Source organism: Vicugna pacos, chromosome 3 (genome assembly GCF_048564905.1).
Source record: "Vicugna pacos chromosome 3, VicPac4, whole genome shotgun sequence".
Lineage (NCBI taxonomy): Eukaryota > Metazoa > Chordata > Mammalia > Artiodactyla > Camelidae > Vicugna > Vicugna pacos.
The window spans coordinates 52,834,075-52,854,664 of record NC_132989.1 but is presented as its reverse complement, the minus strand read 5'-3'; the positions used below and the strand labels follow the sequence as shown (position 1 = coordinate 52,854,664).

The following is a 20,590-nucleotide window of genomic DNA, read 5'->3' as shown; positions in this document are numbered from 1 at the left end:
CCATTATAGATTATTATAAGATATTGAATATAGTTCCCTGTTCTATTGCTATACAGTAGGTCCTTGTTGTTTATTATTTTATATATAATAGTGCATATATGTTAATCCTCAAATTCTAATTTATCCCTCCCCTGCCTCCTTTTCCCCACTTTGGTAACCATAGTTTGTTTTCTATGTCTGTGAGTCTATTCCTGATTTGTAAATAAGTTCATTTGTACCAATTGTTTTTAGATCCACATATAAATGGTATCATGTGATATTTCTTTTCTCTGATTTACTTCACTTAATATGATAATCCAGGGTTTTTTTGTGTGTGTATTGTTTAAACCAGAACTTCATTTACCTCTTGATATTCTGTCCTGGTGGTGAGATAAAGGTCTTTCTTGGAACTTCTATTTTTAAAGCTAGGTTCTTAGACTGTTGATGGAGTTGCCTATGGCAACTGAGCTGAGAACTCACGAGCCTGAGGCAGAGCCAGGAGGCATGTCTACCCTTTGTTTAAACCACAGCACTTTACCTCTGATGGTATTTGTTTTGCACACTGAAACACAACTGTCGACCTCTGTTTGTATGTCATCAGGTTTAAATTATTTTCATTGAAACACTAAGATAAGTACAGCTTGGCTGTACATCCTTCTGTTTTCTATGACTATCTCCTTAGCCCATCAGCAAAGTCTCCCATGTATCTTCTTGATGTCAAATGTGGTTTCTTTGCTTTTTCATTGCCTTCCAGCAGTGTTTGCTCTTTGTAACATTTTTCCTTTGCTTTTTCTTTAAGGACCCACATCTGGAAAGCCAAGAACAGCGTAGGAGTTGCTATCAGGTATCCTCTAACAAACACACCTTGCTTCCTAGAGAACACTCCTTTAAATGGGAAACCTTCCTTTAAATCTAACTGGCATTATAAATACTACTATCAAAGAGCTAAATTTTTTAATGTAGCTTCAAAATTACTCGTTCAGCAGAAGAAAGTCATTTTCATGATTAAAGATAATAATCTAAAGATGTTTTCCTTTGTATAGTTTGTCAATATTACTGACATTCCCCATCTTCTCTTCCATCTAATGTAGTCTGCAAGAAAACTTGCTTTTGAATGAAATGTTGTTACTTTCCTCTAGCTCATTCAAATATCACACAAATTTATTTCTATATAAGTATATTCATAGCAAAGTTACTGCTCTTTAAATTACTTTTCCTCATTCAAAAGCACATTGTAGCTGCCTCTGCCCTAAATCGCTTAGATCTGTATCACAGTGTGCATTATTCCAAGGTATGTATTTTTCATCAGTTTACCAAGTGACTAATCCAAGATTATATTGTTAGTAAATGGTAGAGGTTATGCTCTTAACCACTAAGAGAATGATGTTTCTAATGCTATTTTTGTTTTTGGCTGATTTGGGGGAGCCTTCTGGGAACCAGCCTATTTCACTATTTTTATTGTTATCAGTGACCTTTTTGTTCCTCAACAAGTCTTGATTTTTTATCTCTAAGTTTTTTTTGCTGTTGTTTATCATAGTTTCTAAACTGAAACTGCTAACACATATTTTAGATTTGAATTGATAGTTTTTATATTATGTTTCTATATTTTAAAAATAGTATTTTATTCTGTCTTATAACCATATAGGTTAGTGTGGGCGAAGAATGTCCTGCCATACCAGTAAACAAAGGATGCTGTGGCCATCAAGCCGTCAGCATTGCAGCCACCCCCAGCTACACACACTGAGGGGGTTCAGGATGGAGAAAAGCAGTATTCTGGTTCTAGATAGTTAAGGTACTTACATATAAAAGAGGTGATTTCAGTAAGCCCAGACTCTTGCATCTGCACTAAATTCATTAACTTGAGATGCTGGGTTTTTCTTAACAGTAATGTTTTCATGTTCTATCTGGGTTTTTGTTGTTGTTGTTGTTGTTGTTGTTAATTTTGTTTGTTTTTTTGCAAAAACTCTATGTATCCTGGCTCCTCCCTTACCTCTTCAGAGCAGTCCCTCAGAGCTCTACAAGAGGCTGTCTTCTGGGCTTCAGTCCTCAGCAAGTCTACCAAATAAAACATAATTCTCAGCTTTCACGTTGTGCATTTTTTTTTCAGTCGACATTAGTATGTAGACATTATTCTCCTTTTAACATCTTACGGTGTACCAGTTTATGTGTTCCACTTTTTACAGGAAAAATGTATTCATGTATTATATAAGTTTTATGTTCATGTAGATACCTGAGAATTTATTTCTATTGTAAATATAAATAAAAACCTAATATGGATAGGTATAGAATTTACAAGTTAAAACTTTACATGTTCACTGCCTTCATGTGTTCAAATTTTTGGAGCAAATGTAGGAAAAAAGTTGAATTATTTTAAGTTTACTGGGTTTCTGTAGACTTCATCATCGATTAAATTTAAATTCGACGTCGACTTCATGGGAGTTGGATGCTTTTTAGTAATTTTTTTTAATGAGGTTTTATTTTCTTTTTTTAAAGACTATTATTCAGTAATATTTTTGTTCACTATATTATGTGCTCTTTTTCAGGAATGCCAGTCATCCATGCTGTGGGTTTCTTTTTCCATCCTTAGAATGTACTGACTTCTCTCTCTTCCGTTTTTGTTGTAGTTGATTGGTTTGTTATAGTCATTGATTTAAACATAACATGCTCTTATTTCTTTGAGATGTTCTTTCCTTTTATAAACTATTCTTGTTGCTCTCAAACTTTACAAAATTTGTTTTGCAAAACACAGTCTAGTTTTTACTGTTTAAAATCATGTTTAAACTTTCCCAGTGGCATTGTATTGGCATAATAATTATTGGCATAACTATTAATAATTTCTGAATTAACTCTTCCAGGTCGCTTTTATTTCAGTCTAAATCCATTAAAAAAAATTCTTGAAAATGTGCAAATACGTTGTAGTATGTTTCAAATTTCTTGTTTCCTACAATAAATATTCATCAAATATGTGCATATAATTTAATGTCCCTTTTTATATAGGAGATGTTTACTTATAGATATCTATACTTGGATGTTATTTAGTTCATTTCTTTTTCTTTTCCTTACTCTTTGAATTCTCCCCTAAGAAAATAAGCTAGAAATTTCCATTGTTACTTAGGTTTACTTTTATCATCTTTTGAAAACTCCTCCTTCTCTTCATTATACACTGAAGACATCAGTCCACCAGATGAATTCAGACATCTCTATTTCAGCTGATCAGCAAATACTTCTAGCTGTCATATGTGATACTTTGCTAGGTCATAGGTTTTTGGTTTTTTTTTATCATGATCATGGCCTCCTTTCTATATGATAAAAATTTATATGAAGATTAAAAATGTTTAAATTCCATCCATTATTGTATAAAATGTTATAAAAGTTACAGTGACAAAAATAGTTTAGTGCATGTCTCATATACTTAGCATAATTAAGGGAATACTGGCAGCAGTAAGACCCGCTAATGCTATCAAATCACTGAATACACATTAGATGTCTATTACAAGTGTATACAATTGTAAGTAAAAAGAACAAAATTAAATAATATACACTTAAACCCTAGAAATATGTTATCAACTATTATGTCCATCAGAGAAAGTGAAACTTAAAATTACACGTTTTTAAAGATTTTTGTAACAGTTTCTCTTCATGCATAAACCAATCAGCTGAATTTTGCATATTAAATATATTTCCAGGATTACATTATACACAAAAAATGAAAGCAAAATCAGTAGGTTTTGCTAAAGACATATACTGTGTCTGTTTTCCTTTCTTTGTTGAAACATCAGAGTCAGTGTCCACCAGTAGTTTCCTGTGGCTCTGTTTCAGTGTGAACTGGCCTATGTTCCATGTGTCCACAGGGCTGCACCTGCTCCCTTCCCTTCACCTTTTCTCCTTGCCAACTGTAGGAGAACTCTAAACTTAGATAAGAAAGGGTGGACAGTAAAAATCATGTCCCTTTGTAGCTATTGTTTCCAAAAGGAAATTGCAATGTGAGAATAAGTATATCTTTACAGGGATGGAAATGTGTGTTCTGTAATGGTATTAACTTGATTCTAACTTTCTCAACTTAATGCTTTTGAAATCAGGTCACCAAAATTGGGAACCTCATTCTCCAAATCTAAGGTATCTCTTTCTTCCTTCCATCTAATTTTATCCTAGTATATTTATCCTAGTTTTCTTTTTTTAATTAGATACAAAACTCTTAAAGGTACCAGGACATATGGCTAGACGGTATGCAGGCACTACCAACTGGTTATGAGGGTCCAGGGAGTAGCTACCACTGGTTAGGCTGAGAGCTCATTCATCCTCCATGACCAGTCACTCTTTACTAAAAGAGTGAAGATGACTTATTCCATTATGAACCACACTTTGCTTTATTTAAGAGTATTTCCTTGATAACTCAATTCCAAGAGATCTTTTTGCTGCTGGCAATTTTTATCTAGCCCTCTGCCATAAGTGAGCTCTGCTTTCATTTCCCTGATTGAGGCACCCGGGTGCAGCATGATCAGGTAAATACATTCAAATCCTAAAAGTCTCAAGTAGGAGAAAAATCTTCTTATCAGAATTATTTATCCATGGGAGGTACTCTACCTTTCATGTTTCACAGCTGTGGACTTCTCCCAAGAAGATACATGCATTGAAATTCCTTGCTGAAGATTAAATGCTAATCTCAAAGGCCAACAACTATTCAGCTTCTTACACGGTTGTAAGTCAACACCAAGCAGCTGTTCAGTTTATTTCCTCACATAAGATTCTTAGCTTCAAAGTCTAATGAATCAACCCGAGGCTGATTTAGCCTTGCAATCATGCTAAAAGTTATGCAGTTTATTTGTGACTTAATAATACAAGAGGATCCTTAACATTTTCTCATAATGACTAGTAAATCAATCATAAAACAAAATCGTGACAGGTGTGACTCAACACATTGGAAAGTAACCTTAGGAAAACATATCATTACCTTTGTCTTTGAAGGAGTTTGAATCATATCATAAATCATTTCTAGATTAAAGCAAAAGGAAACAAGTCATGGCCTCTTCTGGCATGTTTTAAAAGGGGAATTAACACCAAGGAAGCAGACGTGTTCAAGTGATGGGTGTGTTTAAAGGAAGAGCTACAAGCATGAGGCAGCACAAGAAAACAGAAAACTGCCTTGGCTAAGAGCAGTATGACAGACCAATGACTTTGAATGAACTTGTTAGGATAATTCTCTGACCATGGAACATCAAGTGACTCTGTGGCTGTGACGGCTCATCATGAGCCAGGTGGTGCAGACCCACCAAATTCTAAGTCGGGGTGGACCCGACAGCAACGCATCTTGAGACAGCTCACTTATCTGGGATCAGGAACAAGCAAAGCCAGAAAGTAAATGCAAGCTGCATGTACAGTTGGCCCAGATTCCCAATCATCCACAAGTGTTTTGTCACAGCCTCTTTTTCAGTTCACACCTATGACCACAAGCATGCCATATGGACAGCTGATAGAGGATGGTGAAGTTCAAGTTTGGTTTAAGGTAGGTTCAAGTTTTGGTTCAAGATGACTTGTAAAAACCTGTGGGTGCAAACTGAAATTGGTTAATGGCTGTGCTATGGCACCCTTTAAGGGTGGCTTAAAAGAGACTGGTGAATAAATGTCCTGATGGAAAGAACTCTGCATTTTGTACCTACTTATTCACTTTGAGTGGATAGAAGAGTAGCCTGTGGTTAACCTGTATTTAATCTCACAGACACTGGTGTTATGGGCTGAATTATGTCCCCTCGAAATGCACTTGTTGAATTTCCAACCCCCAGTACTTTGGAATGTTACCATATTTGTAGGTAAAGTCTTCAAAAATGTCATTAACTTAAAATGAGGCCCTCAAAGTTGGGTCCTAATCCAGTATGACTTGCATCCTTATATGAAGAGGAAGGGACATCAGAGACGGGCACACACAGGAAAGGTCATGTAAGGACACAGTAAGAAGGAAAGAGGCCTCAGGAGAAGCTAAACCGAACAACACCTTGATTTGGACCGTTAGAACAGAGAGGAAATAAACTTCTGTTGTATAAGCCACTCAGTCTGTGGTATCACAGCAGCCCTAACAAACAAATGGCGGCCAGTTTGGCTAGTGAGAGAGAAGTCTAGAGGGAGAAGGGGTGGACGATTAGAGACATGAAGATCTGAGAAGAAGGCACGTTCAAGGACCGATGGGAATGGCAGTAAGTATGAAAACGTTCTTACTGCAGGTTAACACCCACTTAAAAAGTATTCATTAGAGAAAGCACTAACAACAAAGTACACAAGATCACCCAGACAGTTGATGTCAACCCAGTCACTTTCATGTCCACTCCAGTATTGTCACAACTGCTACCCTGGCAAGGATGGAGGCTGTGTAGCCATTGCTTCTGTTAACTGCCTGATCTCACAGCAGCAGGGACTAACCCTCAGTCCCTGATATAGCACCACTTACTGAAGAAACTAACAAGCCATCTGGTGTCAAGTTAATTACACTGGACTCCTATATCATGAAAAGGAAAGCATTTTGTCATTACTAGAATAAACCTATATTCTCATATGGGGCTTCTTTTTCTGCTTGTTATGTATTAGGGTAAAAAGACTATCTAAATAATTACAGAGTGTCTGATCTGCTGATACTGTATCAGGCCGAGGGACAAACAAAATATCAAAGGCTATGTGGCAGTAATGAGCACATTCCTATAGGATCCACTAGTCCTGCTGCGTATCATGACATCCCGAAGCTGCAAGCTTGATAGAGAAATGGAATGGCCCAATGAATACACAATTCAAGTGTCATCTTGAAGATGGTTCCCTGTGATGATGAGGAGTAATCCTTCCACATGCCACAAAACAATTGCCATTATGTTGTGAGGTGTCTCCAATTAGTAAATTATATTAGTTTGAGAAATCAAGAAGTGAAATTAACAGTGGCTCTGTTTACCTTGACTTCTATAACATACTTAGGAAATGTGTGCTTTCTATCTCTGCAAATCTGGGCTCTTTGGGTTTAATGGTCCTGTGCCCCGGAGGAGGTATACTAAATCAAGAAGCAAACCAATATTCAATAATCCTAAAATTTATATTGCATCACAAAAGACCCAGAATTGCCAATGTAGTACTTAAGAAAAAGAATGAAGCTGGAGGAATAACCCTCCCAGACTTCAGACAACACCACAGAGCTAAAATAATCAAAACAGCATGGTATTAGTACAAAAAACAGACATATGGATCAAAGGAACAGAATAGAGAGCCCAGAAATAAACCCATAAACTTTTGGTCAATTAATCTTTGACAAAGGAGGCAAGAACATAAAATGGAGTAAAGACAGACTCTTCAGCAAATGGTGTTGGGATAACTGGACAGCTGCATGTAAATCAATGAAGTTAGAAACTCCTTCACACCATACACAAAATATACTCAAAATGGCTTAAAGACTTAAACATAAGATAAGACACTATAAACCTCTTAGAAGAAAATATAGGCAAAACATTCTCTGACATAAATCTCAGCAATGTCCTCTTAGGGCAGTCTACCCAGGCAAGAAATAAAAGCAAATATACACAAATGGGACTTAATTAAACTTATAAGCTTTTGCACAACAAAAGAAAACATAAGCAAAACAAAAAGACAACATACAGTATGGGAGAAATATTTGCAAAAGATGAGACTGACAAGGGCTTAATCTCCAGAATATATAAACAGCCTATACAACTTAAGAAAAAAACAAACAACCTAATCCAAAAATGGGCAGACCTAGACAAGCAATTCTCCAGTGAAGACATACAAATGGCCAATAGGCACATGAAAAATGCTCAATATCGCTAATTACCAGAGAAATGCAAATCAAACCAAAATGAAGTATCATCTCACACCAGTCAGAATGGCCATCATTCAAAAATCCACAAACAAAAAACGCCGGAGAGGGTGTGGAGAAAAGGGAACTGTGCTACACTATCGGTCAGAATGTAATTTGGTGCAGCCATTATTGAAAACAGTATGGAGATTCCTCCTTTTAAGTCTAAAAACAGACTTACCATATGATCCAGCAATCCCATTGCTGGGTATATATCCACAGGGGGCCTTAGTTCAGAAAGATACATACACCCCAATGTTCACAGCAGCACTATTTACAATAGCCAAGACATGGAAACAACCTGAATGTCCATCAACAGATGACTGGATAAAGGAGCTGTGGTATATTAAGACAATGGAATACTATCAGCCATAAAAAAGAATGAAATAATGTCATTTGCAACAACAAGGATGGACCTGGATATTGTCATTCTAAGTGAAGTAAGCCAGAAAGAGAAAGAAAAATACCATATGATATCACTTACATGTGGAATCAAAAAGAAAAAAGACACAAACTTATTTTCAAAACAGAAACAGACTCACAGACATTGAAAGCAAACTTATGGTTACCAGGGGTGGGAAGAGGGTGGGAAGGATAACTGGGAGTTCAAGTTTTGCAGGTACTAACCACTATATATAAAATAGATAAACAAGTTCATACTGTATAGCACAGGAAACTATATTCAATATCTTGCAGTAACTTATGGTGAAAAAATATATGAAAATAAATATACTTATGTTCATGTATGACTGAAGCATTATGCTGTACACCAGAAACTGACACAATATTGTAAACTGACTATATTTCAATAAAAATATATATATACCAAAAAAAAAAGCAGCACAGCAATCAATATTCCCACTAAACCTCCAGATATTGTAACCTCTCAGTCACATTGTACTTCTCATGACTAGAGTCCATCAGGCAGGGAGAGACTCCATCCTGGCAGGGGTAAACTGGCCCTGATTATCAGGAGAGGGTAAGGCTTCTATCACATAGTGGAGCAGGTAGAGAAGAGTAAGTTGGAAAGCCAGCTGATCTACCTTGTTGTCATTTGGTACACCCTTGACCAATTTTAACTTTGAATGGGAAAATAGAGTAATCCCCTCCCACCCTGCCAGAGAAGGATGAAGTTCTCTGCCACCTTAACCAGCATAGGTGCTAGTTGATTACATGGAGAAACTAGAATGGATGGGAGAGGAGATGCTGATGACATCCCATTATGCCATCAAGATGAGCTGCAGAGTCAGGCACTGTAAACTAACATTTCTCTTATAACTTCATCCCAGAAAACAAGGCACAGCAGAATCTGAAGAAGCAATCACCATTACATTATATGAAACAAGTATATCTAGGTGCCTTAAGAGATGGGCTGTAGTTGATGTCATGATGAGCCACCCAGGTACCCTTTTCAGCAGAGAAGCACTCATTCTCCTGGCTTCTGGGCGTTTTGGTGGTCTGCAGCTCTTAGCTGAATCCCTTTCTCGGACTTTTCCTTAGCTGTAGAAAGCTGCTTCATCCAAGGTCATTCCCCATTCCTAAGGGGAACCTGTATCTCAGATCTTGTCAATGTTGGGTATAAAGACCCAGATCCCGTACCTAAATGAAGAATAAATTTGAAGAGTCCATCTCAACTCTAGAACTCCCTATAGGACAGACTGAGGCATTTGTTGAGAAGGCCTTACATTTCAGCCTTAATCTTTGTGGTAGGTGTTGATTATATGAGAATTTCCAAGTTATCTTCCTGTACATTAACCTCAGACTGTACTTTACAGGGTAGCGGATGTACGATTTTTTTTTTATTTTAACTATCTTGCTCTTTAATAGTTCAACATTTGACATTGCCTAAGATATTTTCTTGCCCTCAAAGAACTCTTAATCTAGAAAAAGATAAAGAAAAAATACAATGTTTTTTCCACAAATTTAAAAGTATATGCACTTAATGAATTATCAAAAAGAAAAATTTTCACTATAATGGTGCTTTCCTTTGTTATTTTTACATTAAAGAGCACAAATACTGATCACTACATGTTTCAAGTCTATTAACTATCACATTTTTCAATCTATACATTAAGAATTTGGTATTTATCACAAGCAACAAAAGCAAACATTAGGAAGTGGGACTAAAACCAAAAAGTATCTGGATAGCAAAATAAACAATAAACAAAATCAAAAGAGAAAAGAATTTTTGAAAATCATGTATCTGATAAGGGGTTAATATCCAAATATATAAAGAACTCAACTCAATGGCAAACAAACAAACAAACAAAAACACAACTCAGTTTAAAAACTGGGCAGAGGAACTGAACAATTTTCCAAAGAGGATAAAGAAATGGACAATAGGTATATAAAAAGGTGTTCGACATCACTAACCATAAGGAAATGCAAATCAAAACTACAATGAGATCATCTCACACCTGTCAGAATGGCTATCATCCAAAAGACAGGCAGTAACAAATATTGGCAAAGGTGTGGAGAAAAGCGAATCCTTGTGCACTCTTGGTAGGAATGTAAACTGGCACCACTACTATGGAAAATAGGATGAAGGCTTCTGAAAAAATTAAAAATAGAACTACAATATGATCCAGCAATTCCAGTTCTGGGCATATATTCAAACGAATTGAAATCAGGATTTGTGCTTTCATGGTCATTACAGCATTATTCACAATAGCCTAGTTATGGACATAGCCTAAGTGTTGGTAAATATATATATAAAACAGACAGACAGACACACACATACACATACACAACACACACACACACACACAATGGAATATAATTCACCCACGAGAAGAAAATAATGAGGAAATCTTGGCATTTGTGCCAACTTGGATGGAACATGAGGGCATTCTACTAAGTGAAATAAGTCAGACAGAGAAAGATAAACACTATAGTATCATTTATACTTGGAATCTAAAAAAGCCAAATTCAGAGAAGTAGAGTGGTGGTTACTGGTGGCTACAGGGTTAATGAAATGGGAGATACTAGTCAAGAGTATACATTTCTAGTAATAAGATTAAGTCCTAGGGAGCTAATGTACAGTGTGATGAGTATAGCTAATAATATTATATTATATACTTGAATGTTAATGAGAGAATAGACCTTAAAATGTTCTCACCACAAAAAAAGAAACATTAGTTATGTGCCAGGATGGAGGTGTTAGCTAATGTATATAAATACATCAAATCAACATGTTGTACACTGTAAACTTATACAGTGTTATATGTCAATTATATCTCAATATGGCTGGGAAAAAACTAAAGAAAAAATAGAATTTGGTATTTATGAAGTCTGTGAAGACAGAATATATTCAATGCATAAGCCCACTAACTATAATAAAAAATAAAAATTTGAATTTTAATATCTGAGTTTACTCATGAAAAATGGAAAAGAAACTTCATTACAGCTGTTCACCTGATAAAATTATTTTGCTTATGGCTTCCTTATTTCCTTCAAAGTATGGGCTACAAGTGTTACTATATTCCAAAGCAATATTTAATTCAAAAGTACAGAGATAATCAGACTGGTCACAACACTGCATAATCTAAGTAGTTGCAACAGGTTTTAATTCTATGTATCAATTTTGATGTTTTTATTTTTCTAGCTGTATATGTTACATACATATTATATATTGTATGTATACATATGGGGCCCTTTCATTTTAGAGACTAAAATTATTTATAACTGTGTGTGTTCATGTAAATATTGACAATGTGAGCAAATACCACATTGAGGAGTCTTCTTACCCAGACTGATGTGTTATTCCTTATCTCCCAATGGCCAATTCTAAGTCATCATTTTAGTCTGCTTCTTAGGATCTTTGGCACTGTTGATCACACCTTCCTTCTTAAAATACTTTCTTCACTAGGTTTCCAGATGACCATCTCTGTTCTCTTCCTGCCTCTTAGGTTAATGATTCTTGGTCTCAAGTTGGATTATCTTCTTTCACATTTTTGAGTAATTAAGGTTCAGTCTTACTGAATCTTTTCATCTAATCTCATTCCCTAGTCAACTTCTTCCCTTCAGAAGGTTATAAATAATATGTATACTCTAATGGTTCAGGACTATATCCAGACCAGAAGTACCTCCTCTATTTATATTGCCATATTCATCTGTCTCTCTTTTATTACCACTTAGATACTGAATCGGTATCTCAACCTTAATGTCCATGAATTAATTATTAATTTCTTCTCATAAATCAGTTCCTTTTCCTGCATTCCTCATCTGAGGAATTTAATTTATATAGTGTATGAATATTGATAAGGACTGGCTCTCTTATTTTCCACTATCAAATCTTATGGGAGAATTTCCTTTCCAGTCTTAGTATTAATGTAATTATGAGTTGCTATGCTATTTTCCTTTCAACTCTGGTAAGTTCCTCTCCAGGTTCATATGATCATGCTAGTAAATTCCAAGGTCTGCCTAGTCTGCTTCTGCACTCAGCCACCTCACTTCTTGCTGCTGGAGAGCACAGCTTTCACTTTTCCCATTCTATGCTTTCTTTTCCATGGTGAAACTGACTAATAGCACAGGGATGCACCATAGAGTCTGCAGTTTTAAAATCATTCTTAAATACAAAATCTTGGGTTTAAATATATTTAAGTTTTTAATATTTATATTAAAAATTCCCAAGGCCATCTATAGATGTAACACAATCCCTATCAAAACTCCAATGGAATTCCTCACAGAAACAGAAAAAAATAATCTCAAAATTAGTTTGGAAGCACAAAAGACCCAAATAGCCAAAGCATTCCTGAGGAAGAAGAACAAAACCAGACATATTACACTTTCTGATTTCAAACCATATTATAAAATGACAGTAATAAAAACAGCGTAATTCTCTCATTAAAAGAGACACGTAGACCAAAGGAACAGAATAGAAGCATTGACCAAACACCCACATATACAGCTGACTAATACATGACAAGGAAACCAAGAACACCCAATAGGAAGAGGACAGTCTCTACAACAAATGATGTTGAGAAAACTGGATGCAAAACAGTGAAACTGGACCCCTCTTTTACACTACTTAACAAGAACTTAACTTGAAACAGACCAAAAATTAAATAGACCAAAAATTAAATAGCATGACTCCAAGTAGAAAACAGAGAAGAAACTACTCGACTCTGCTCTTGGCAATGATTTTTTGGATATGGCACCAAACAACAAAAGCAAAAATCAACAAATGTGATTACACGAAAAATAAAAGCTTCTGTACAGAAAAATAAACAATTAACAACATAAAAAGGCAACCTACAGAAGGAGAGAAAAATTCAGTGAACCATATATTGAATAAAAGATTAATATCCAAATACATAAAGAGCTCATACAACTCATTAACAAAGAAACAAACAGAGGAACTAATAGACATTTTCCCAAAGAATATAGTCAAATACCAACAGGTTCAGAAAAAGATACTCAACATCACCAATCATCAGGGAAATGCAAATCAAAACCACAAGGAGATATTACCTCACACCTGTTAGAATGGCTATCACAATAAGATAAGAGATAACAAGTGTTGGTGAGAATGTGAAGACAAGGCAACCCTTAAACACTGCTGGTGGGAATGTCAATTAATTCCACCACTACAGAAAACAATAGGGAGATTCCTCAAAAAATTAAAAACAGAACTACCATATGATCCAGCAATTCCCATCTTAGTATATACTCATAAGACATGAAAACAGGATATGAGAGAGATGTATACACTCCCATGTTTATTGCAGCATTAATAGGGAAACAATCTAAGTGCCTAGCAAAGGATGAATGGATAAAGATGTAGTATCTACATATAATGGAATATTATTCAGCCATGAGAAAGAAATACATTGTCAAGAACATGGATGGAACTTGAGCACATTATGCTGACTGAGATAAATTAGACAAAGAAGGACAACTACTGGACAGTAATAATTGTAAGTGGAATCTAAAAAAGCCAGTTCATAAAAACAAAGGATAAAATAGTGGTTACCAGGGAATGGGGGATAGGACAGAAGCAGTTTAAGGGAACAAAGTTGTAAAGAGTAGTAAACAAGCCCTAAAGATCTAATATGCAGTATGGTAAATACAGACAACACTGTGTTATAATCATCAAATTTGCTAAGAAACTAGAAATTAATTATTTCTATAATATATTCTATGTCTGTGAGTCTATTTCTGTTTTGTATTTATGCTTTGTTTGTTTTTTTTTTTTTTAGATTCCACATATGAGCGATCTCATATGGTATTTTTCTTTCTCTTTCTGGCTTATTTCACTTAGAATGACATTCTCGAGGAGCATCCATGTTGCTGCAAATGGCGTTATGTTGTTGGCTTTTATGGCTGAGTAGTATTCCATTGTATAAATATACCACATCTTCTTTATCTAGTTATCTGCTGATGGATATTTAGGCTGTTTCCATGTCTTGGCTATTGTAAATAAGGCTGCTATGAACATTGGGGTGCAGGTGTCACCCTGAAGTAGGGTTCCTTCTGGATATATGGCCAGGAGTGGGATTCCTGGGTCGTATGGTAAGTCTATTCCTAGTCTTTTGAGGAATCTCCACACTGTTTTCCACAGTGGCTGCACCAAACTGCATTCCCACCAGCAGTGAAAGAGGGTTCCTTTTTCTCCACAGCCTCTCCAGCATTTGTCATTTGTGGATTTTTGAATGATGGCCATTCTGACTGGTGTGAGGTGATACCTCATTGTAGTTTTGATTTGCATTTCTCTGATAATAAGTGATATTGAGCATTTTTTCATGTGCCTATTGATCATTTGTATGTCTTCCTTGGAGAATTGCTCATTTAGGTCTTCTGCCCATTTTTGGATTGGGTTGTTTGTTTTTTTCTTATTGAGTCGTATGAGCTGCTTATATATTCTGGAGATCAAGCCTTTGTTGGTTTCATTTGCAAAAATTTTTTCCCATTCCATAGGTTGTCTTTTTGTTTTACTTATGGTTTCCTTTGCTAGTTTTGATATTGAGATTCATCATGGCATATACGTAGCAAAAGAGTATGAAAATACTTATGTCTCATACAATGATTCTTCCTGTGCAAGTCACGGCAGCTCCCAAGCAGGTCCAAGAACAATATGAGAGAGCAGAGAAAGGAAACTGGCTTGGGGCTTTTATTCAAGATGGAGATGAAGTGAAGGTTCCCACGTGAGGCTTGACCTTCCCACAAGTGCCTAAGGAAGAAGGCTCATCTTCGCTTTCGTATCAACCTGCCCAAACAGGGGGCAGAAGAGAAGAGGGAGGCACGAGATTTACCACAGTGTTTGCAGTAAACATTGAAATATGAAGTCAAATTCTGTTAGAGTAAGGATTATGTGAGACAATATTTGCAAAATGCTTAGCTAGTGGTTATTTTTATTGTTATCATTATTATTCTAGTAAATCAAGGATTCACTACCTCAAGGACTTGCCCAGACTCTGTTGGAGAAGGAAGAAATCTACAGTTTTAGTGCATCTCATATATGTGTGTAGCTCAACTGCCGTAAAACAAGAGCAACAATAAAAGCCTGTGCTGGTTTCTTATCTTCACCCTTCTCATCTTTTCTCCCAGTACCTTCTTTGGAGATACACAAAAAAATTCTTCTACCTATGACTCTATTAGGACACACAGTTTAAGCACATGGAAAGGAGGTCTGGGGAATCTATCTTAGCACATAGAGCTAGCAAAAGTTAAAACAAACAAATGTGAAACGCTTGGGAGAGTATTCGTTGTATTTTACATTAAATCAGACCAAGTTTACTTTCTACCTATTATATTGATTTGAATTAATGAGGAAGGTAAGCAAACTGCATATTTCATAATTTTAACTAATGAGTTATACAAGTGTGACACTTTTCTATTCCTATTTTCTAGAAATAACATCGCAACCGAAGGCTAGTGGTAGTGTTAGAACTTAATGACAGTTTGTCCTTCATATCTCAGACATTTCATTGCCCAGTGATTAATTCCTATTATTTTTGACTTGTTCAGGAAAGAACCAAGATGATTATCATAAAGCATATGGCTTATTTTCAAAAACTGAATCTTCTTTATCTCCTACTTTCCCCTCAAGCCAATCCAGTCTGATATTTTCCCTTCTTCTCCCTGGTCGTGCCCTGGTCCACCACCCTCAATCCTTATATTTGTTAGATGTACAGTGGCCATTTGACTATTCCCATATTACTCCACCCCTCAGCACTGAACTACATCATTCTACCAACGGATGGGGATGAAGGGTTTCTTCTATCTCTACCCTATTTTTCGGCTACCATTCAGTCCCCATAAGTCTCCATCCTCTACTCCACCTATGAATGACTGTCCCCACCATCTGTCCTGGACTTTCTTTTCTTACAGTTTTTCTCCTAAGCAATCGCATCCATGCCATTGTTTAAATACCATCTATACATCTTTCAATATGAAAAGTTGGGTCATCCATTTATGATGATGAAAATCCTATTACAGAAATATTTCCTTAGATTTGTGGTATTCATTTAGCTGCAAAATGCTGAATTTTTAAATGATTGGGGTAATTCGACTGCAACTGTTGATGGATTAGCTTTAATTATAAAGTAAGTTTTCTTCTAACCTAAATACTGTGAGTATAATGCATTTCCATAATTTTAGCATATCTTTCACTTTGGAGATGTGTCCAGTGACAAATCTCTACAGATCTGTTTAAAGTAATCCCAATTTTATTGAAAAGATAAATATATCATAATGCCATCAGTAAAAAAACAATGTTTTCCCCATTAAAATAGAACAGAAATATTTTTTAAATATCTTGTTTTTTTCCTATATTCTTTTTAGCACCATTTTATATTCGTAGGCAATCTGCAGAGGCCTCAGGGGGTGCTTGTGGCATAATTAAATTTATGCCATATTAAAGTGTAGCTTGATTAGCGCAATTGAATAAAATGAGATTATTAATTACAGATGGAATTTTGTTCTCAAATTCCATAAAAATTGAGCAGTATCTTTCCATTATTATTACTGTGCTTAGCACATGTCATTAGGCCTTTATTTAGGAATACTAATTTTGTTAATATTGACTAACGAGCTCTCCCATGCAAATTAGATATCTGATTTTCATTATCTTTCACCAGTACTGAGTAGGGTATTTATAACATTTGATACTGTAACAAATTTAAGAAAGTTTAGAGATGTTCAGAATTATTGTAATAATCATTTTCTTTATCATAAGAAATCAAATACCTTTTGTTTTTACTGGAGTTAAAATTAGTATTTTTGTCCAGGTTTGATATATTAAACTCAACAGGAAGTTCATAGGTGATTTTAAGGACTATATGAACAATGCAAAAGAGGTATGTTTTATAAGGAATTTCATTTCCTAACTGCTTAGTTTCTTTCTCTCTTTGCTACTTTTACTGCTCTTAACCTTTGGTAAGGTTTTTTTCCTCCAATAATAGGATAAATACACAGTGATATGCTATTAAATAAATCATATGTTTGACAATGATATACAAATCAACAGAATCCCCTTATGTAAAATACTTCTGGAGAATAATGCACACTAAAAATGTTTTCTGTACAAATAGAAGGGCATTGTTCTGAGGTGTGCTAAATGATGACTGTATCAGCCTAGTTGGAGGTCTTCATGCGCTGGTGTTTTTCTCACTGTTGCAATGTTTGCCTTACTGTTATTCATAGTCAGAAGGGTTTATTTCTCACACAGAGTTAATAATTATTATTATAGAATGCTTTTGTTTTTGTTATAACTTTAAAGTCTATTTTGTCTAAAATGAGTATTGTTACTGCTGCTTTCTCATCACTGCTGTTTGCATGAAATATCTTTTTCTGTCCCCCTCACTTTCAGTCTATGTGTGCTTTTCACTCTGAAGTGAGTCTCTTCTAAGCAGCAAATAGATGGATTTGGGTTTTTTTATCCAACCAGCTGCCCTATGTCTTTTAATTTGAGTAGTCAATTGACATTTAAAGTGATTATTAAAATAAACAAATGGGACCTAATTAAACTTATAAACTTTTGCAAAGCAAAGGAAACCATAAGCAAAACAAAAAGACAACCTACAGAATGGGAGAAAATATTTGTCAAAGATGAGACTGACAAGAGCTTAATCTCCAGAATAAGTAAACAGCTCATACAATTTAATAACAAACAACCCAATCCAAAAATGGGCAGAAGACCTAAACAAGAAATTCGCCAATGAAGACACACAAATGGCCAATAAGCAAATGAAAAATGCTCAGTATCACTAATTATCAAAGAAATGCACATCAAAACTACAGTGAGGTTATCACTTCACACCAGTCAGAATAGCCATCATTCAAAAGTCCACAAATAATAAATGCTGGAGAGGATGTGGATAAAAAGGAACCCTCCTACACTGTTGGTGGGAATGTAAATTGGTGCAGCCACTGTGAAGGACAATATGCAGGTTCCTTAAAAAGCTACAAAGAGAGCTACCATGTGATCCAACAGTCCCACTCCTGGGCATATATCTGAAAACTGTAATTCGAAAAGACATGTGCACCCCAATGCTCACAGCAGCACTATTTACAGCAGCCCAGACATGGAAACAGCCTAAATGTCTAATGACAGATGAACAGATAAAGAAGATGTGTTATGTGTATACATGCGTGTGTATGTGTGTGTGTGTGTATATACACATACTATATACAATGAAATACTATTCAGCCATAAAAAAGAATAAAATACTGCCATTTGAGGCAACATGGATGGGCCTGGAGATCATCATTCTAAGTGAAGTAAGCCAGAAAGAGAAAGAAAAATACCATATGATATCATTTATATGTGGAATCTAAAAAAAAAAAAAAAAGACACAAATGAACTTATTTACAAAACAAACAGACTCACAGACAGAAAACAAACTTATAGTCACTGGGCAGGGGAAGGGGGTAGGAAGGGATAAATTGGGAGTTTGAAATTTGCAAAGACTAACTACTATATATACAATAGATAAACAAGAAGTTTATACTCTATAGCACAGTGAGCTGTATTCAACATCTTGTAGAAATCTATAATAAAAAAGAATATGAAAACAGATACACGTATGACTGAAACATTATGTACACCAGAAACTTACACATCATGTAAACTGACTACACTTCAATCAAAAACAAAACAAAACCACACTAAGTTATCACCTCACTTTTGTTAGAATGGCTATTACTAAAAAAAAAGAAATGTTTTTCCCAGGATGTGGAAAAAAGGGAATCCTTGAATACTTCTGGGAATTTAAATTGGTGCAGCCACTGTAGAAAAAGTATAGAGGTTCTTCAAAAATTAACAATAGAATTACAGTATGATCCAGTAATTCCACTTCTGGGTACTCACCCAGAAAATGAAAATGCTAACTTGAAAAGCTATAAGCACCTTCTTGTCCACTGCAGTTTTATTTACAATAGCCAAGATAAGGAAGTAACTAAGTGTTCATTAACGGATGAGTCGATAAAGAAGATGTGGTATGTATATAAAATGGAATATTATTCAGCCATAGAAGAGAAGGATGTTTTGTCATTTGGGACAGCATGGATGGAACTTGAGGACGTTATGCTAAGTGAAAAAAGTCAGGGAGAGAAAGACAAATACTAATGATCTCACTTAGATGTAGAGTCTAAAACCACAAAAACAAAAATAAGCTCATAGATATACAGAGCACAAATTGTTAGTTGCCAGAGATGGCAGGGGGTGGGGGTGGGGTGGGAACTCAGTGGCAAATAAGTGAAGGTAGTCAAAAGGTACAAACTTTCAGTATTAAAATAAGCAAGTCTTAGGGCTGTAACAAAGGCTGTTAAGAAAGTAAATCTTAAAAGTGTTCATTATAAAAAAAAATCTAACTATGCTTGGTGACAGATACTAACTAGGATTATTGGAGTGATCATTTATTTGCAGTATATACAAATATTGACTTACTATGTCATACACCTGGAACTAATATAATGTTATGTCACTTACATCTCAATTGAAAAAAAAAAAGAACTTCCTAAGCATGTCCAAATATAAACAGCAGTGACAGGAAAAAATACCAAATTAAAGGTAACTAATCCATTAATTGTTGAGTTACATACTCCGTGCTGAGAAGACTGTTTACTGTATTTGTATTTTATACATTTTGTGTGCTGTATAATATGTATATTTGTACAGATAAATACTTATATACACACATATATTTTATATGAGCTGCTTTGTTTTTTGTATTACATTGCTTATGTATATTTTATAGCTAATAATTTCATAATAAAAATAAAAACAAAACATGAGGTTAACATGGACTAATAATGGCAGTTGATTATTTTCTCCATTCTTAGTGATAACAACCAGGGCCTTCACTTAGTCTGTGCTACACCAATTCCTTGGGGCAGTGGGGAAATAATTATTTGGATCCTAGTATATTAATATTCAAATTAAATTTCTTGAGAAATTTGCTTTTCCAAATCAATCAACAACAAAGTATAAAAATGTATCTTTATGTACAGGCATTTAAATTCTCTTTAAACATAACATAAAATTTTTCATGTTACTTAGATTCATTCCTAATGTCAGTGGTCTCATTAGGGAGGTAAAAAAAGGCTGCTTTTTAAAAGCATGTCAAACTACATTAATTTTCTTCTAGAATATTTAGCCCCAGGTGTAAATTTGCCTGTATTAAATTGACATTCAGGAAGATAAAAGTGCTTTTTAAAAAGTGTAAAATCATGCTAAATTTAGGTTATAAAGGCTTAAATGTAGGGAAGAGGAAGTAAGAAGTAAATTTCATAAAACTACTTACGTTTTTCTTAAAACTGTTTCTTTTC

The 20,590-nt window shown here is 35.1% G+C and overlaps 1 long non-coding RNA gene across 2 annotated transcripts; it reads left to right on the top strand.

Annotated features, from left to right (window-relative positions):
- The first annotated feature begins 439 nt into the window (after nt 1–439).
- On the top strand, nt 440–2,065 carry LOC140695613 (uncharacterized). Of its 2 annotated transcripts, none has more exons than XR_012071295.1 (4): nt 440–568; nt 779–1,270; nt 1,625–1,771; nt 1,978–2,065. It is a non-coding gene; the product is annotated as an uncharacterized lncRNA (long non-coding RNA). The 2 variants fall into 2 exon arrangements; XR_012071296.1 differs by having other exon boundaries at nt 445–568; nt 779–823.
- Nucleotides 2,066–20,590: the final 18,525 nt, after the last annotated feature.